At 36.6% G+C, this 18,136-nt stretch overlaps 1 protein-coding gene across 1 annotated transcript in view; it reads left to right on the top strand.

The window, feature by feature from the left end:
- Positions 1-18,136, top strand: part of LOC311278748 (nuclear factor 7, ovary-like) — a 1,193,180-nt gene that overhangs the window by 728,589 nt on the left and 446,455 nt on the right. The gene's annotated exons all lie outside the window — the stretch shown is intronic.

Genomic DNA, 18,136 nt, shown 5'->3' with positions numbered 1-18,136 from the left:
ATCGCTGATTCTTTATTGCTTTTGTCGAGACAAAGTCAGTATGGCAGAAAAGATAAATAACAAGTCCGCCTCTTCCTGGTTAGTGTTGTAAGAGGGTGGAGCTTCTGATCAAGGTGTGTTGAAACAAGTCAAAGAACAACATCAGGATTTCTTTAGGTAAAATTAACAAAATCTAAGCCTATTGAAAATTAACTTGCATTGAAACATTAAGATATAATGCTAAATCCTTGGAGTAAACACAAAAAAGATAAAAAATACCCAAATATTAAAAATAAAAGATCTCAAAACCCTTATACGTGTTTTATTTATTGCTCTTCTTTATTCGTCAAAGAGTTTCTCCAGGGTCTGTCATGATCCCTCTCTTATAATGATTTCTTCTCATGCTGTAGTTTCAGTGATAAACACTCCTCTGTTCATCATGCTGATTGTCAGTGTTTTGGAGAAACAAACAGATCAACAGATTAAAAGTCCTGAATAAACTGGAGAAACGGAGATGAGACAAAAGTTTGTCTCTCATGGATCACTCGTCAGCACCTTTATTAACACTTATTTAGTATTTCTTGTTAATTATGAAAAATATACTCACTTTATTAGCATAAAGAGATTTCTAAAGATAATACCAGAAAACACTTCATATACGCTATACATAGATGAAGACGGGCAGAGACTAAGCCAGAACTCAGGGTATATAAGCATGGATGAAACAAAGGAAATTAATGAGATAATTGAAACAGAATAACTAATCAATCAATCAGGGAAAGTAGGTCATGGAGTAGAATAATACAAAGAACCATGGGAAACGTAGTCAAAACAAGACATACATCTTACAAACTAACTCTGGATACTGGATACAGTGTGAAATAATGCCAAATAGCTCATGATATATAGTCAAGTGGTAAAGATCAGCCAATTAAGTTGAGTTACAAAAGTTAAAATGGGGTCAGATTTTGTGTGTGTGTGTGAGTGTGAGAGTGTGTGTGTGAGTGTGAGAGTGTGTGTGTGTGTGTGTGTGTGTGAGCAAACACCATCGCACACCTGCAGGTGAAAAAGACCAAATAAGTAGATAAAAAAATCTACAAAAAACAAGGAACTCCCGCACACTATCAGTTGCAAATGAGTATCAACATTTTATTAGCAACGTTTCATTCTCACGACCTTCATCAGGCATGATGTTCCGGCCAGCAGGAGTATCGCGCAGCCTTTCCAAAGAGGGAATTTAATAGAAACTGTTACAGTTTTTTCCAGTTGCTAACACTGAGCCCGGATTTCCACCAACTGCGGATCGGCTGCGTGTCGGCTCCGTGCTCCGCCGTCCTGCAATACCCACCAGGTCCTGATTTGTTGCGAACGGCTGCGGCCATGACTGACAGCTGAAGTCACGAGGACCCACGAGATATAAGTGCTAAGTTGCTGCGGAGCTCTCCGGCATCCGGCAAAAACAGAAGCTCTGCGTATCTGCGTACTTGAATTCACATTTGATCGCGCGATATAAGTGCTGAATTGCTGGGCCGTTCCGCAGTCAGTGAAAATACACATATTGACTTTAATGGATTGGAAACCTATCAGGCTTGTTCGACTTGAACCGGCGCTGCACAGACCGATCGGTGAATGACATCAAAGTACCGCGAGAGCGAATAGAAAGTAGACGGCTCCTTATGCTTTTCAATTGCTCTCGCGGTACTTTGATGTAATAAACCGATCGGTCTGTGCAGCGCCGGTTCAAGTCGAACAAGCCTATTGACTCCGCCGTTCTGCAGTTGGTGGAAATTGCCCGTAAAATGACATGAACAGCACAATTATTTAAACTGACACAGAGAGCAAAACCTCTTCTCAAGTCTCCAAAAGTCTAAACACATTTTCTGCTTTACACACATTTTGCAATTCAAAATGGCACTTTTTCACCCTCATGTTGTTCCAAGCCTGTAAGACCGCCGTTCATCTTCGGAACACAGTCTAAGATATTTTAGATTTAGTCCGAGAGTTTTCTGTCCCTCCATTGAAAATGTATGTAGGCCTACGGTATAGGGTAGAGTGGGGGAAAACGCCCCCCTGGGGTAAAACGCCCCCCACCTGTTTTTCCCAAAATGATCACTAAAAGTAGTCGAGATACATTTTTACTGTTGCTATGCACTACGTTGATAACGGGGATATACAAATCTCTATGGAGAAGCTGACACCAGCGACACATTTGAAGAGAAGAGGATTACAGGGTAAATGCTATAATTTTCAGATATTAGTAAACAAGTGTTTAATACAATATTGTTCTTCAGGATATCGCAGTGATGTATGATAGATGAATAGTGAAGTCTGTAGTTTGAGATCATATGGTATTTATAAGGAATATAATTATATTAAAAAAATTAAACTTTTTTTTAAAAACTCATAGCTTGTGGGGTAAAACGCCCCCTACGCTGAGGGGTAAAACGCCCCCTACGCTGAGGGGTAAAACGCCCCCCCCTGGGGGCATAGTTTCTCTCTATCATAATTACTATAATAAAATATTTATGTCTATCAAATCCTTTGTTTTACACTTAATGCAGTATAACTAGGTGGTAAAATCTAAATATTTGAACAAAACATGAAAAAATTACCTCAAGTGAGCATTAACTAGCTAGCTTGCTAGCAAAGTTAGCTCACTGATGGAAGGTAGTTAAATTTGGCTATTTTGGACATTGCTGAAATAAATATTAATATATATACATGTTGATACATTACTTGCCTTTTACTTTTAGAGATTAAAAACTATTGTCTGTTAATTTTGCTGTTGATCTATGAAGCAAACTGGTTGGTAAGAAAGGGGGCATTTTACCCCACCTTGGGGGGCGTTTTACCCCACCGCTGGGGCAAAACGCCCCCTTTGTACAAAAATATTTTCAGTGAAAATACTAATTAATTATGACGGCTGAGCAATTTTAATATTTGGTGAATAACTCCTGCCATAGTCACTCAAAACCGGGATGGCAATTCTAGTCACATTTATGTTTTGTTTCACTGTAATGTCACATTTTCCTTAAGGGGGGCGTTTTCCCCCACTCTACCCTACTGTCCATGTCCAGAAAGGTAATAAAGACATCATCAAAGTAGTCCATGTGACATCAGTGGGTTAGTTAGAACTTTTTGAAGCATCGAAAATACATTTTGGTCCAAAAATAACAAAAACTACGACTTTATTCAGCATTGTATTCTCTTCAGGGTCTGTTGTCAATCCGCGTTCACGACTCCGCAGTGACGCTGCTGACGTAAGATGCTGCTGATGTCTTACGTCAAATATTTCTGTGCATGTGAACAATCTGAAGAATTTTCTACAATTTGAGCTATTTTAGTATTATGGCAAAGCATACTAAAGATGATAGTGCTCTTCATCATGCCCAACAGTGTGTAGTTGGTTAGACAAAAATCTGCTTATATGAATGAAGTGTGTGCCATTTTGTGCAAAAGTTTGATTTTGATAATGCTATATGTAGTTTTGTTTGCAGTGCTTCATTCTGCAGGATATATTGGGTATTTTGCAGTTTGGGTGTGTGGTTTTGTGAATTGTTAAAAATATTTTGATAAAACGAGCCTAGTTTGCAAAATTGTGTGTTAGCAATTGGAAAAAAAAACAATACGTTTATTTCATTCTGTTCATCACGGGACAACTGAAAGATGATCTGCTCTTCAGCGCCTCCTGGTGTGTGTGAGGAGTGACGACAGTAATAACACACTGATTACTCTCTCGCACCCCCTGTGGACACAGCGGGAACTACAGGTGACTGACAGGATCTACTCTGAAGCTGCGATTAACAGGTTTTTTTTCAATTGCTTACACACTAAAGTTAGAACTTTCCCAAAATTAGCAAAACCTTACACTCAAGGAGCAAAACACCGGCCTAGATTTGCACAACTGTAAGCACTTTGTCAGCTTCACACTTTTTGTAAAACATTACACACAGTGATTTGCAAAACACTAAACACACTTGTATGCATTTGACACAGAAATTTATCATGATGTCATTTCCTTGCAATTGTAGCAGTTTTACTCTGGTTGTGTTTGTTCTCTATTCAGTGAAGACGTCGCTGGTGAAAGAGGTCTCAGGATCTTTATTCTGCAGAAATACAGAGCACAATTAATTTTTTTGGAATACACGTCTCTCCCTTCAGTCTGCTCATACAGCACGGAGAGAGCAGCACACTCGTCAGAAGAGCGAGAGAGAGCACACCCGACCCCGTCAGCGGCAAATGTGCTTCTAAAGATGGCGCTGTTCGCACATCGCACGAGGTATCATTTGCGTCACCAATATGTGCCTCATATAAAACAATATTCTGCATTAATGGTTCCCACAAGAATTATGTACATTGTGCCGGATTACAACTCAGCACACAAATATAAAAACACAAAAAAATAATAATTAAGTTTTGATGAAGTTCACTAACAATCTTCATTACATTTTACAATTTTTTTAAACCAGCTACACAATTTCAAAGCAAAGGCTTTCAAATGAACACAGCCATGAACCAATTGGTTAAACACAGCCACCAGGAGAGGGAGAGGGAGAGGGAGAGGGAGAGGAAAAGGAAGAGGAAGAGGGAGAGGAAGAGGGAGAGGAAGTGGGAGAGGAAGAGGAAGAGGTAGAGGAAAAGGAAGAGGAAGTGGGAGAGGAAGAGGGAGAGGTAAAGGAAAGGGAAGAGGGAGAGGAAGTGGGAGAGGAAGTGGAAGTGGGAGAGGGAGAGGAAGAGGAAGACCTGGAGGAGGGGTAGGACATGCACAAAGAAGAAGACAACCAAATCTGTGTAACGAAATTCGTGCTACAATTGTGGACCATGTAATAAACCACGGACTAACACTGAGGGAGGCTGGACTGAGAGTACAGCGTAACCTAAGCAGGCACACGGTGGCATCAATAGTTCGGACATTTCGTCAAGAGCACAGGAGAGAAACTTCTCTTCAGTCAACAGCTTACTGCATGCACTATATAAACAGTTTTGGTATATATTCCTGTATGTTTCATTTTACAGTAAGATGTGTATTTTGCTTGGCCAACATAGGACTGAACGTCGTGAACACCAAGGAGGGAGGGGCCCCATATTCACACAGGAGCAAGAGAGAGAGATCATAAACCTCGTTTTGGCCAATAATGCAATCAGACTTCGAGAAATTCAAGCCCATATTGTCAATGATCACCTCATTTTCAATAATGTCCAACAGTCAACAATAGCCCGTATCCTTAAAAAAACACCAAGTTCTGATAAAACAAGAGTATAAAGTGCCATTTGAAAGAAATTCAGACAGGGTGAAAGTCCTGCGGCGTGAATATGTGGTGGTACGTTTCGTTCACTGACTGTAGTATTGTGTACTGCACACATCACCTTTTTACAGTACATGTAATTTGACTGTATAGCAGACCTACAGTATATTGATCTACACAATGTGATCTTTTGCTGTATTTCAGAAAGTTTTGCAAATGGATGCGGAGGAAGTCCCGCATGAGTTTATATACATTGATGAGGCTGGATTTAACCGGACAAGAGTGAGAAGAAGGGGAAGAAACATCACTGGCCTCAGGGCTATGGTCAATGTACCAGGGCAATGTGGGGGTAACATTACCGTTTGTGCTGCCATTACACAGAATGGGGTCCTCCACCGCCTTAGACAGATTACACAATATTATCACAGCAGCAAACCAAAGGGACCAGATGCAATACATTGTCGTCTGGGATAATGTAGCTTTCCATCGTTCTGCTCTGGCCCAAAACTGGTTTCATCAACACCCACAATTTACAGTTCAATACCTTCCACCATACTCCCCCTTCCTAATCCCCATCGAGGAATTCTTCTCAGCATGGCGGTGGAAGGTTTATGATCTCCGGCCCTATGTCCAGATGCCCCTCATTCAAGCTATGGAGGAAGCATGTGATCAAATTGAACCAGCATCCATACAAGGGTGGATTCGTCACTCCAAAAGATTCTTCCCACGTTGCCTTGCAAATTAAAAAATAGCCTGTGATGTTGAAGAGGCCCTGTGGCCAGATCCAGCTAGGCGGAGAGATGTTTAGTTTTTTTCAGTTTTTAATTCGGTACTGAACTGGATATGTAATTTATGTTACAGTATTACTGTAAGCTTACAGTACAATGGTATGTTCAGTAATGAAAACTGGAAAATGTTTTGTTATGAATGTTTTGTTGAAATTACTATATGAATATTGACTGACTTGAGTACATGAAAAGAAATAAATATTTTCATTAGTCTGCACAATAGGTGTCATGTGGTGTTGGTGAATTTATTTTTACACTTTCTCTGTGTAAATGCTAAAAGTGTTTTAGGTTGAGCACAGGAGTGTTTAACTGATTCAAACAGAGTTAGACCATATGATGGCTGTGTTTATGTTATGACAACAAAATAAGGTTTTTATAAGACATTGTATAGGTCTGACGAAAGTATTCCATTTTGCAAATGATCTGAGGTGTTGTGCTAAATGTGTGAAGGGGTTTGAAAAACCGGGCCCTGTTTTCAAAATTGTGCGTAAGCAATTGAAAAAAACTGTAATATAATGCAAAACAAAGGAATTAAATATTAGCTTAACCAGCATGGTTACTGTCAGAATAATAAAGAAATACATATTTTTACAGATACATTTTATAATCAGTGATATAGCATAGCAAATTAAATATTATATCCTATTATAATCAAAAAATAAATGGAGCAGTGTCTTCCTCATTCTTACAGAATACGTATAAATTGAAAACAAAATAAAACAGGGTATGAAGAGGAGAAGGTTAAGATCATAACACTTGAAGGCTTAACAGAAACTGGCCTAACAGAACTTGCAATGCTCCAATCTAAATTAAACATTATTTATAAACACAAAGCTGAAGGCTCCTGTGTTAGTCCGAGAAGGAAACGGCTTGAACAAGGAGAACAGAGCTCTGCTTATTTTTAAAAATGGAAAAACACATCTCTAGGAATCTTATTTATATTTGTTTATTTATTTTGTTTATTTATATTTTGCACCTTAAAATACAAAATGACAAAAATAATAACAAAACATAAAATATATGAACAAAACTAAGACAAATATTATCAATTTAATGATGTGCAGGAAGAGGCAAAAAAACCCAACTGGGCTTATTTAACGCCTCCACCTATAGACATAATTACAATAAAATCAAAACAAAAAAACATAAAAAACAAAAACATTTTACTACATAAAAGTAACAACAAACTAGTGAAATACATATATCCATAACACACACACAAAACACACATACACATAACATCAACAAATTTTGAAGACGATTACAGTAATGAAAATCATAAACAAAAATATGATCATAACATAAAAATAAAATAATTTCTATATTAAAAATTTAGAACAGCAGTTAAATGGGCTTTTAAATATCTTTTATAACATTTTAATGAGGAGGAGTTTATTGCTAAGTGGGAAAAACTGTTCCATGATTTGGTACCCCTAAATCTGATAGTAAATTGACCTCTGCACGTAAGAAACTTTGGAAGATGAAGATCTAAGGATTGACGAGTTGAATAAGAATGAACCTGTGAGTTAAATTTAAAATAAGTCTTAAAGTGCTCTGGGATATTTTCATAATTAAAATATACCTTATAAATAAAAATGCATATTTGAGTGATATTAATGTCATACACAGTAAGTATCTGAAGATTCTGAAATAGAGGCACAGATGAAGAATGTGACTCAGATCGGGTTGCAATCCTGACAAAACGTTTCTGAAGAACCAAAATTCTATAAAGTGTAGAAGGAAAAGTGCTTGCCCAAACTATATTACAATATGAAAGATATGGATAAATTAAACTGTAATAGAGTGTAAGAAGACAATTTGTAGTAATGAGATTGCTAATCCTCCTAATTATACCAATAGATTTATTTATTTTCTTGCTAACCCAGTCAATTTGTGTTTTCCAATTCAAGTTCTCATCAACAAAAATTCCGAGGAATCTTGTTGTTGAAACTTGGGATATCTCCACAGTCTCCATTTTGACTTTGGAGAGGTTCTTAGAATATGATTTTTTTCCACTAAAAATTATATAATTAGATTTTTTTGTATTCAGCGATAACTTATTTAATCTGAACCATGTAGCATATGCAGTTAAACTAGTATTTACATTTTTAATCAGAAAATTTAAATTTGAATGAGAATAAACTAAAGTTGTGTCATCTGCAAACATTATTGGGAAAAGAATATTTGACACATTTGATAAATCATTAATATAAATAAGAAATAATAATGGTCCAAGAATGGATCCCTGTGGGACCCCACAAAGTAGTCTGGCTTTGTTGGAATAGCATCCATTAATACAAACAAACTGTTGCCTGTTTGAAATATAATTTTTTAACCATTCAAGCGTAACATCATGAAAACCATATTTTTGCAATTTTTTCAATAGAATATGATGGTTGACTGTATCAAAAGCTTTTGAGAAGTCGACGAATATACTACAGGTAAATTCATTATTTTCTAATGCAGAGGAAACTTTGTCAATCAAATAAAGCAAAGCCATAGATGTGGAATGACTTTTCCTGAAGCCATACTGATGTTTATAAAGAATTAAATTAGAATCAAGATGGAATAAGATCCTTTCATATATAACTTTTTCTAATATTTTTGAAAAACAAGGCAATATGGATATGGGTCTATAATTATTGAAGCAACAAGGGTCATCTGCTTTAAACAGAGGAATAACTTTGGCAACCTTTAAATCCTCTGGTACAACTCTTGTTTTCAGAGAAAGTGAAAAAATGAAAACCAGTGGCTGCAAAATAAACTGCTTGATCTGTTTGACAAGGAATGAAGAAATATTATCATGGCCGGTTGAAGATGTTTTCATTTCATCAATAATATCACTTATTTCTTGAACATCAGGAGGCTGAAAAGAAGAAATAGAAGGATAATTCCTTATAATATAATCTAGTGGATTGCCATTACAAGCAGGAACTTTACTGGCTAATTCATGTCCAATGTTAACAAAAAAATTATTAAATTTTTGAGCTATATCAAATGAGTTATTAAAAGAATTATCACCTTTATAAAAAACTGAAGGTAATTCTGAATGAGACTTATCTCTATGCAGCAACTGATTTATAACTTTCCATGTGGTTTTAGTATCATTTGAACACCTCTTAAATTTCTCACAGAAATATTTCTTTTTTGACGATCTAATGTAATAAGTATATTTATTTCTACAAGATGTATAAGCACCACGGGTAAGGGGTGTAGGATTTGAAATATATTTTTTGTACAATTCATTCTTTTTCCTCAGCAGCTTCAACAAATCAACTGTAAACCAAGGCTTACTAAAGGCCTGACTATATTTCCTAGTAGAGCTAATAATTGGAAAACATTCATTGAAACTACCACTAATAATTTTCATAAAATTTTGATATGCAAAATGAGCATTTTTTTCTTTGTAAAGATCATTCCATGAAGTACTGGCAAGTATATCTTTAAATTTAGAAACATTTAGCTTGCTCATAATTCTTTTAAGCATCTTTTTCTTTTTTTGTTTGGTTGTATTAAACTTGATTAACGAAAATTGGAATATAGGGAAATGATCAGACAAGTCCAAATACAAGACTCCAGATTTCATTCCTTCACTCAAATTATTTGTTAAGATGTTATCAATCAAAGTTGCTGAATTCTCCTTTACTCGAGTAGGTTTATGAATAAGAGGGAAAAAATAACTAGAATAAAGTATATTTAGAAAATCTGCAGTAAATGTATCTGGATTATTTTTTAAAAGATTTATATTAAAATCACCTAAGATGTAACAAAGTTTATCCTCCTTGTTAATCAGATCAAGAGAACTGGATAGACATTCATTAAAATCTTTGACAACAGAATCTGGTGAACGATAGATGACGCCAACTATGACGTTTTTTTCCACCAAAAACACCAGAGAGCTCCACAAAAACAGATTCTACTGAATTCAGTGATAAGTCATCCCTAACTTTAAATTCATAGTTGTCTAAAAAAAATAAAGATACTCCACCTCCCGATCTATTTTCTCTTACATAATGAACTGAATTGTAATTTGATAATTTAAATATTTCTCTAGAGTCTTCTGTAAGCCATGTTTCAGATAAAGCAATAACAGAAAACTTATGTTTAAATAAAGATAAATAATGAATAAATTTGTCATAATCTTACTATTAGTTTACAGCAAATTAACCCCCTGAGGTCGGCTATCGCGCCGGCGCGATAGGCTCGTTTTTTTCCGTATGAGTGCAAAAAAAATATATATATATATATTCATTTTTATCTTATATGCTTGTGTTTTACATCAATCTATCCTGTTAAGTGTGTATTATTTTTGTGTACACTCACAATAAAAACAAAGTGTTGTGCTTTTCGCCAAATAAAGAAAAATAAACACGAAGCGAGTTCTGCCTTCTCTCTGTCCGTGTAGTCCATTCTGAAACGCGTCCGAAAATGAATCATAACTCAGCGAATACTTCTCACACAGGCACGTAAGATATGTCTTTATGAAGCTTGAAATCTCCTCTTTTAAATGAAGTAATTTATATAAAAAACAAATGTTTTCAACTCATGTAATCCGTTTGAAAGCAAGGAGAGGTACCGTTTTTCCTTCTGCCTCATTATCTCTATAATCAACTGCGGCCGCCCCGCCCCCGGCGCGATTCACATGTAAATCGTTAGATGATCTAGTATGCAGCGCACCCGCCCCCTGATCAATGCCATAAAAAGTTTCTTCATCAGACTTACTGATAGTTCATCGCGTTTTGAGTATGACACGCTTCTCCGGTAATAAAGACTCCCTTCAGATGATTCTGGACGGCGAGGAAGAATGCACCTTTTCCTCAGAGGAAGATTGTAACTCAGACGACGAACGGCAGCATATTGAAGAGCGAAGTAAGTTTTACTTAAAAGTCTTTTGTCTTTTATTTTTCGTGTTCGCATTTATGAGGAAAAAACAATATTACGTGACAGTTCTCCATTATGGACGCGAGCGCTCTAAAAAAATCACTAAAAGACTTTCAAACTTTCACAGAGACCTCGAAACAGAAAGTACAAATCCTTTCTTTAAAACGAATTTCGTTTTGTATCAATTGTATCTTACTTTTAATAATTTTTTCATTAACAAATTTCCTGGATTTAAACTGCAAATTAACATTTATATTTCTTATAATAAAAATGAAAGACCTATGTTACAGACATATGAAAGACAACATTTCGTTGATTAGTTTTGGATAGATTATACATTTTTAATGTAAAATATCTGCCACCTCAAATAAGCTTTTGTTTGCCAATATTTGCTTATGTTAAATATAATATGTTTTGTCAAAAATAAAGTTATCAAATAATCAATCAAATCCTTAACTTTGAAATATGTATGATAAAATGTATACTTTAGTTTTTACAAAGAAAGATTACACTTGAATTGTTGTTGTAATTGTAACCTTTTTAATAAAAAAATATATTTACAAGGTAGATGTAAACAAACTATTAAAAGGTAAATATAAGCCTTTTCTTTAAATAACTTTTATTGTGTTTTATTATTGACAAATTTGGGGAGCACATAAATATTCCAAAACTGAAAATACAGTATGAGAATTAACTGCACAATTACATGTTTTCCTTGGCTATTATAGGCCAAATTGCAAGCACAATATGAGGAAAAATAAAAAAGAATTGAGATGCTTCCAACTGTTGCTCTTGCATTCTTGTGGCTCAGTGACTCACCTGAATGAATGGCTAATTAAGTATGCGGGCCCCATTGTCTCCTCAGGTGTGAACCACTACATATACATGACCGTTGACGCCCACTCCGCATATGGCCTTTCCAAACAGAAAGTGCTTTGCAAAATTCAAATCAATGTATTGTGTTATGTGAATGATAAGGCAGGGTGATTTTCACTTCATTTTGAAGAAAAAACACTAGGCAATGACATCCATTAGACAAAAGTCTTATTGGCACATATTTAGTGTGTGTTTTATGGCCTTATTTCAGAAACTTTAGTTTTTAGTTTTTTCAATAACCACGCATAAACATTATTCTCTCAAAAATGCAGACATGTACATTCTTGTTGCTCACATTTCATGGTAGCCCTGTTTGTGCTAAATAGTGTGTCATTTTTTTTTGCCATTAATATGTTTATAAGCAACTGAAAAAAGCAAAAATGTCAGGGCATGTCAGAACATCTCAAGGACCCCAAAAACACCTTAGACCCCAGAGGGTTAATGGCATTTTGACAGATAATTCTAAGGAAATTGCCTCTTTTTGTAGTAATTTTTGAGAACGTTTCTTCAGCCTTCATTTTCTTCCAGTCATTAAACACAGATTCAATCTGGATTCATGCCAAAAAGACACATAGCAAACAATATCAGACTTTTTATAGATTTATTAGAATAAAGTGAATTAGTTAATAATGACTTTTTATTCTTTTTGTAGATTTTTACAAAGCTTTTTACTCTCTCGAACACAAGTTTATTTTTCTATCTCTCCAAAAGCTTGGGTTTGGTGACCCATTCTGCAAATGTATAAGAACTCTTTATAATAATGCAACTGTTCCATTAACCTTGAATCAGGAACCTCGCCTAGATTTCAAGTGTCAGGAGGAGTTGGTCAGGGTTGCCCTGTAACCCCTTATTTATTTCTTATGGCTGCACAACTTCTTTCCTCCTTTACCTCATCTAGGCTGCCGCTATCATGTCCCTGACATGTGTTTGTGTCTAATTCTCAAGCTTTACTGGATTTCAGAGGTCTCCGGTCTAACTGGGTGTTACCGACCCATTATAAAAATGTGTTTATATGGGCTGCGTCTGTTTTTCCTTCAACACTTCTAAAAAGACAAAAATAAATGACTTACCACAAATACTGAAGGAAGAGAAGAAGATCAAACTTCTTGTTGGTTGAAAAATCCCAATATTTTCTCCTGATGAGACGCCTGAGTTGTGAGATCACGTCGGGGTCACCACTTTATAAAGCCCTGCCCAATCAGTCCAACGCCAGCTTCTGATAAGCGGGAGAAGGTTTACTGCGTGTTCCTGTCTTTACAGCGTTCAGCTAATTAATTTAATTACCTCTTTGTTTCATCTGACTCCAAAAATAAAAGGGTTTACTTGATGTTTGTTAATCATTAAATTTAGGTGAGTGTTTGATTATTCTATTTACCGCTTTATTGAAATTACACCCGTTCATCCGGATTCCTGTAACACTTCGAGTCTCACACCGGCCAGGTATACAATCTCATAATCACAAGCTCGTCAGTCTCGGCCATTAGACAGAGGCTATAGACTAATATCCTACATGGCCGTACTCCACTTTGCTCATTCTAGAATATATTATTCAGTCCCCATATATCTGAACACACTTAATTAAGGTAAGATTATATGAACAGTTCAGATGCAAAAGCCTCTAAGTGCCATCTGAAATGTTCTTCTAGAATGATCATTTTGATCAAGCTCGTATATTTAAGTTCAGTAATTTCACTCAAATGGCAATGCAAATTACCTATTAATTGTCATTCAAGTGAAATTACTGAACTTAAATATACAAGCTTTATAAAAATGATCATTCTAGAAGAAAATTTCAGATGGCACTTAGAGGCTTTTGCATCTGAACTCTTCATATCTAACCAGAGGTCACGACCTTTACCATAGAACCAAGCTGACCAACTTACTGTGACTCCTACTAATGGTAACTCTGTATAATCAGGCTGTGATTTCCGTTGTACACTTAGTTATAATAATACTATGCAATAATCAGAGGTTGAGGCTCGCCCTATTTAGATTGGTCTAACAACTCTCTGTCGTTCTAAACAGAAAACCCATTATTAGCCTCTGCAGTCTAAGTATACATTGACTAATGCCGATGTGTTAGTCGGATCTCTAAAGCTTCAGTCGGTGTGCTCCTCTGCTCCACCCAAGCTGATTCCAGTCCGCTTACTAACCTGAGCGCAGAACTGTGGTGTTATGGACTTAACGTAATCTACTAGAGTTAATCATTGCAGAGTAAGTCAGAATAAATCCAAATGTAACAATTTATTATTAGTCAGGTAAATGTATCATGCCAATTACATAATCAATTCAAAGATAATCAATACAATAACATCAAATGCTCAGAGATAAAGAGTAAAAGATGCATTCCTGACATTAGAAAAATACATAATGCTGAGTGTCTGAGGACAGTCTGTATTACGGCTGATCTGGATACTAAATCTTGAAGCATTTTTCTTCAAATGCATGCTTTCTTCGAAGCATTTGACCAAGATAAAACATCCCCCAATGTGGGGAATGAACTTACAATAGGAATGTGCATTGACTAGCGTTATAGACATAGGTAGTTTACACTTTGTCGAGGAACAGGAGGAAGTTTGGCTGAAGGACTCTGGGAAACAGTGCACACCCAGTAAGCAAAGCATCTCTAAACCCTTATTACCATATGGTTTACTTCTGTGGAGATGAGACTGTTGTACCAGTCGCACTGAGAGACTTTAAATGATACCAAACATGACTGTTAATTCACCTGTATTGACATAGAACATTATAATTTTAACATTATAATTTTTATATAATCTTTCCAAATGTGAAGGAAGGACAGGAGAGACAGAAGCGTTCCCGCACCTTCACTCTGTGGGCTGTGGAGACAAACGGCAGTGTGTGTTTGTGTTGTCCATATCTCAGGAGATCAGAGGATCTGAGGTTCTGTTTGTCTGACACCCTGAATCCCCTTATTTATTCCTGAGGCTGCACAACTTCTTTCCTCCATTCTTTGTGTATTTATGAATGTTACATGTGCTCTGTGCTAGTTTATACTCATACATTAGATATAGTTATGTCTGTATGTTTGTCTAATCTATTTATTTAATTTGGTTTTAATTTTGATTATTTAAAGGAACTAAAAACCTATATGTTTATGCTATTATTTCTTCAAAACAATACATTACAAATAAAGAACAAAGATCATTTAAGACTCCATTCCGCTTCATGCAAGATATCTGCACGAACAAACAACAGGATGAAGTGACACTGTTAAACAGAAACATGATACTCCACCCAATGTGTTCATCTGAGACATTTAAAGGCACACTATGTAGAATTTGTGTTTTTGTCAAACAGCGACCCCTAGAGTCTGTGGAATACTTGCACTGTCGTAAATACCCCCTTGCATTGCTGGTTTTTCCAGCGGCGGTTTTGATATTTTCTTAAAGGTGATCTAAGTAACTTTTTTACCTTAACCGAACAGCTTCGGAGTCATTGGAATAGTTATATGACTGTTTCCGGGTTGAATGGTGGTCGTCGCGCATCCCCCGAGCGCCTGTCAGTGGAAAAAACACCCTTGCAACTTTGGGCCGCCGGCCTCAGCATCAGGAAGTATCGCGTGATATCAGGTCTCACGATGTAACGAATTGCTTTACGGCACTGCACACAAAGCTAGGAAAGCTTTGTCGGAGGACGAAAGAAAGGAAACGGCAGACTGACCGAGCAAGGAGTCAAGTAAATATCGTTCTTGTTGATGGACTAGTAGACATCTTCAGAGGTTATCTGTGCCTGTTCGATGTCCGACGCTTTGTAACGCGTTCTGTCAGGAGGAGAAATAGGGATAGCTCACAGATGAAGTTATTACCGAGAGCCAGGCAGACTCACGGAGGCGATTGGCATCTCACAACTTGCACTTTATTCCCCAGTCGAACTCGTGTAACTGTCTGTCACCCGTTCTACCGTCCACATCTTTACTTGATAAACAAAAGTAGGATAAGAATGAGCATCAAACTGAAATAACCCGCATACATGGGGTGTTCGAGGTGCAGTTCAACAGGGCGCGCGCAGCTCTTAAAGGGGCCACACCTTATTTCCACTCATTACAGCTTCCATCCTATTGAACAGGTCCCGGTATAGAGGGCGGAAGGGATCAGGCCGTGAGTGCAGAGACGGCCAGGGCTCCAGACTAACTTTTTGCCTTGGATGCACTGGTGCGCCTAACTTTTTTATTTAGGTGCACCAGCACAAAATTTGGGTGCACCCAAATTTTTCCTCGGCTGTATCACCTTTAACGCCACAATTTTAAGGTCACCTTTTTATCACGCTCTATACACATTCATATATATTATGTAAATGAATTTAAACAAGAAGGTGTAGGTAAAAACTTTTATTTATTTTTAGAAGCACAATTATTAACGGTATTCCTACTCTTACCGATACTGCATATCGATACAGTACTTTAACTGTATTCTTATGGTTCTTTTTGTTTTATATATAATGAACAAAGATAAACAATAGATAAACAAAAGATAAACAATTAAACAAAGATACACTTTATATAGGCCTACACAGTGCTTTAATTTCAGGAAGGCCTTCTACTGTTCAGGCATGGTCTAAAAAGAAATCTAATAAAGTAATAAAATGTAAAATAACACTGTAAAATTTATCATAAATAGATTAATGCTTATTAAAGCTGAAGTTATTCTTTCAAGTGCTGTGAGTGATTTTTCTCTTGTTGTTTGATTTGCAGTAATGGCGCAATCGTCAGCATGTTTATTAGACTGCGGCCCCTTTAAGACCGGGTGCAGATCTAATAGGCTACTGATGCACCATATTCTCCCAACTATTTCCATAACTACGTCCATTTACTACGTCCATCGGAGCGCGCGCCGCCATGCGAACAACATCTCTTGCGCAGATTTTTGTGTTTTTAATAGCTCTTTAAATTATTAAACGCGTTCCGCAATTTAGCAACAGTAGCTAGACTGCATTTACAACAATCACCGATCGTGCTGATTCTGATTCTGAGTTTTAGGGAGAAATGACAGCGTAATGCTGCGAAGGGAAGAAGTTGCGCGTAGTTAGATCGTTTTTAATGGTTTTACCTCAATATATTATTTTTTATAATCTTTGGAAGCCGAAATTTTAAATAAAATCGGACTAATATGACAGACCTTAAGTGTAACCAGGCTACGTTTGAATGTTTAATTCTGTCCTCCGTCGTCACTCATTAAGCAGGGCTGTCGTGTTGTGCGAGCTGTGGCATCGCGTGAGAGAAGAGTGTGAGTTCCGTCAAAGGAGAACAAACGCCAACAAACGTTCGTGGAGAGGCAGCGGATGCGAGGACGTTAGGTGCACCGGTGCGACCAAGGAAAAATGTTAGTCGCACACTTACAAAATTTGGTCGCATATGCGACCAAATTGGTCGCACTCTAGAGCCCTGATGGCTCTGCGCGAGTGCTATTTACGACAGTAACGTTAAATACAAGTACTCCACAGCGACTCTAGGGGTCGCTGTTTGACAAAAACGGAAAGCTACATAGTGTGCCTTTAAGGAAAGTAAAAAGGGACTTTATATCAGAGGAGAATATTCTAACATCAGGATTACATTGAATGGTTCTGGCTTGGTGAAGATGAAACTTACCCAGAAGACAAAGTAATAATACAGTATAATCAAAATTAGCATCCTTACAATGAAAATCTGACAAAAAATGTTTAACAATTTGTAACATCAGCAGAAAACTAACAAGGGAACTTCTGGCCAGAAAGAGTCAGAGAATGGGCACTGATCATACAAATGTAGAACTGAGTCTTCTTCAATATTGCAAAAGGAACATAAAGAAGAAACATTCTCAGAAAACCTGCTCAAAAATACATTACAAGGGTAATATCTATGAACAATTTTGAAATGGAGTTCTTTAATTTTATTTGGGTTAAAAAGTTTGTGAGGAAAAGTCCATAAGTTATTCAAATCAGAGTTCGGATAACAGATCCTCCATATAGATCGTGCTTTAGGGAGGGTTCTTGGAGTTGAAGAAAGAGCATTTCTAATAAAGAAGTTGTTGCATTTTTATCTAAAACATTAATGTAACGGGTCCCGGCCAGGGGTCGGCTAGCAGATGCTGAGAATCCTGGTCGAAGTGCTCTGGAAACATTGAAAATATTACACAGATATATTGATGAAGCGGGACAACAGTTGCTCTTTTCCATTCAACCGGATAATGTTTATTATCAACTTCATTTCAACTTTATATCTGCAATCATGAATTATTACTGCTATCTTTGGTTGCTCTGTATTAAGACACAGGTTATATCCACAATTGGATAACATGAAGTCACATATTCTTCAAAAGTACATTTCCACATAAATGAATCTTCACATATTTCCTCAACATTAACTTA

Source organism: Rutilus rutilus (assembly GCF_951802725.1).
Source record: "Rutilus rutilus genome assembly, chromosome: 19".
Classification (NCBI taxonomy): domain Eukaryota; kingdom Metazoa; phylum Chordata; class Actinopteri; order Cypriniformes; family Leuciscidae; genus Rutilus; species Rutilus rutilus.
Note: the sequence above shows the minus strand (reverse complement) of the source record. Positions and strands in the feature narration are given on the sequence as shown.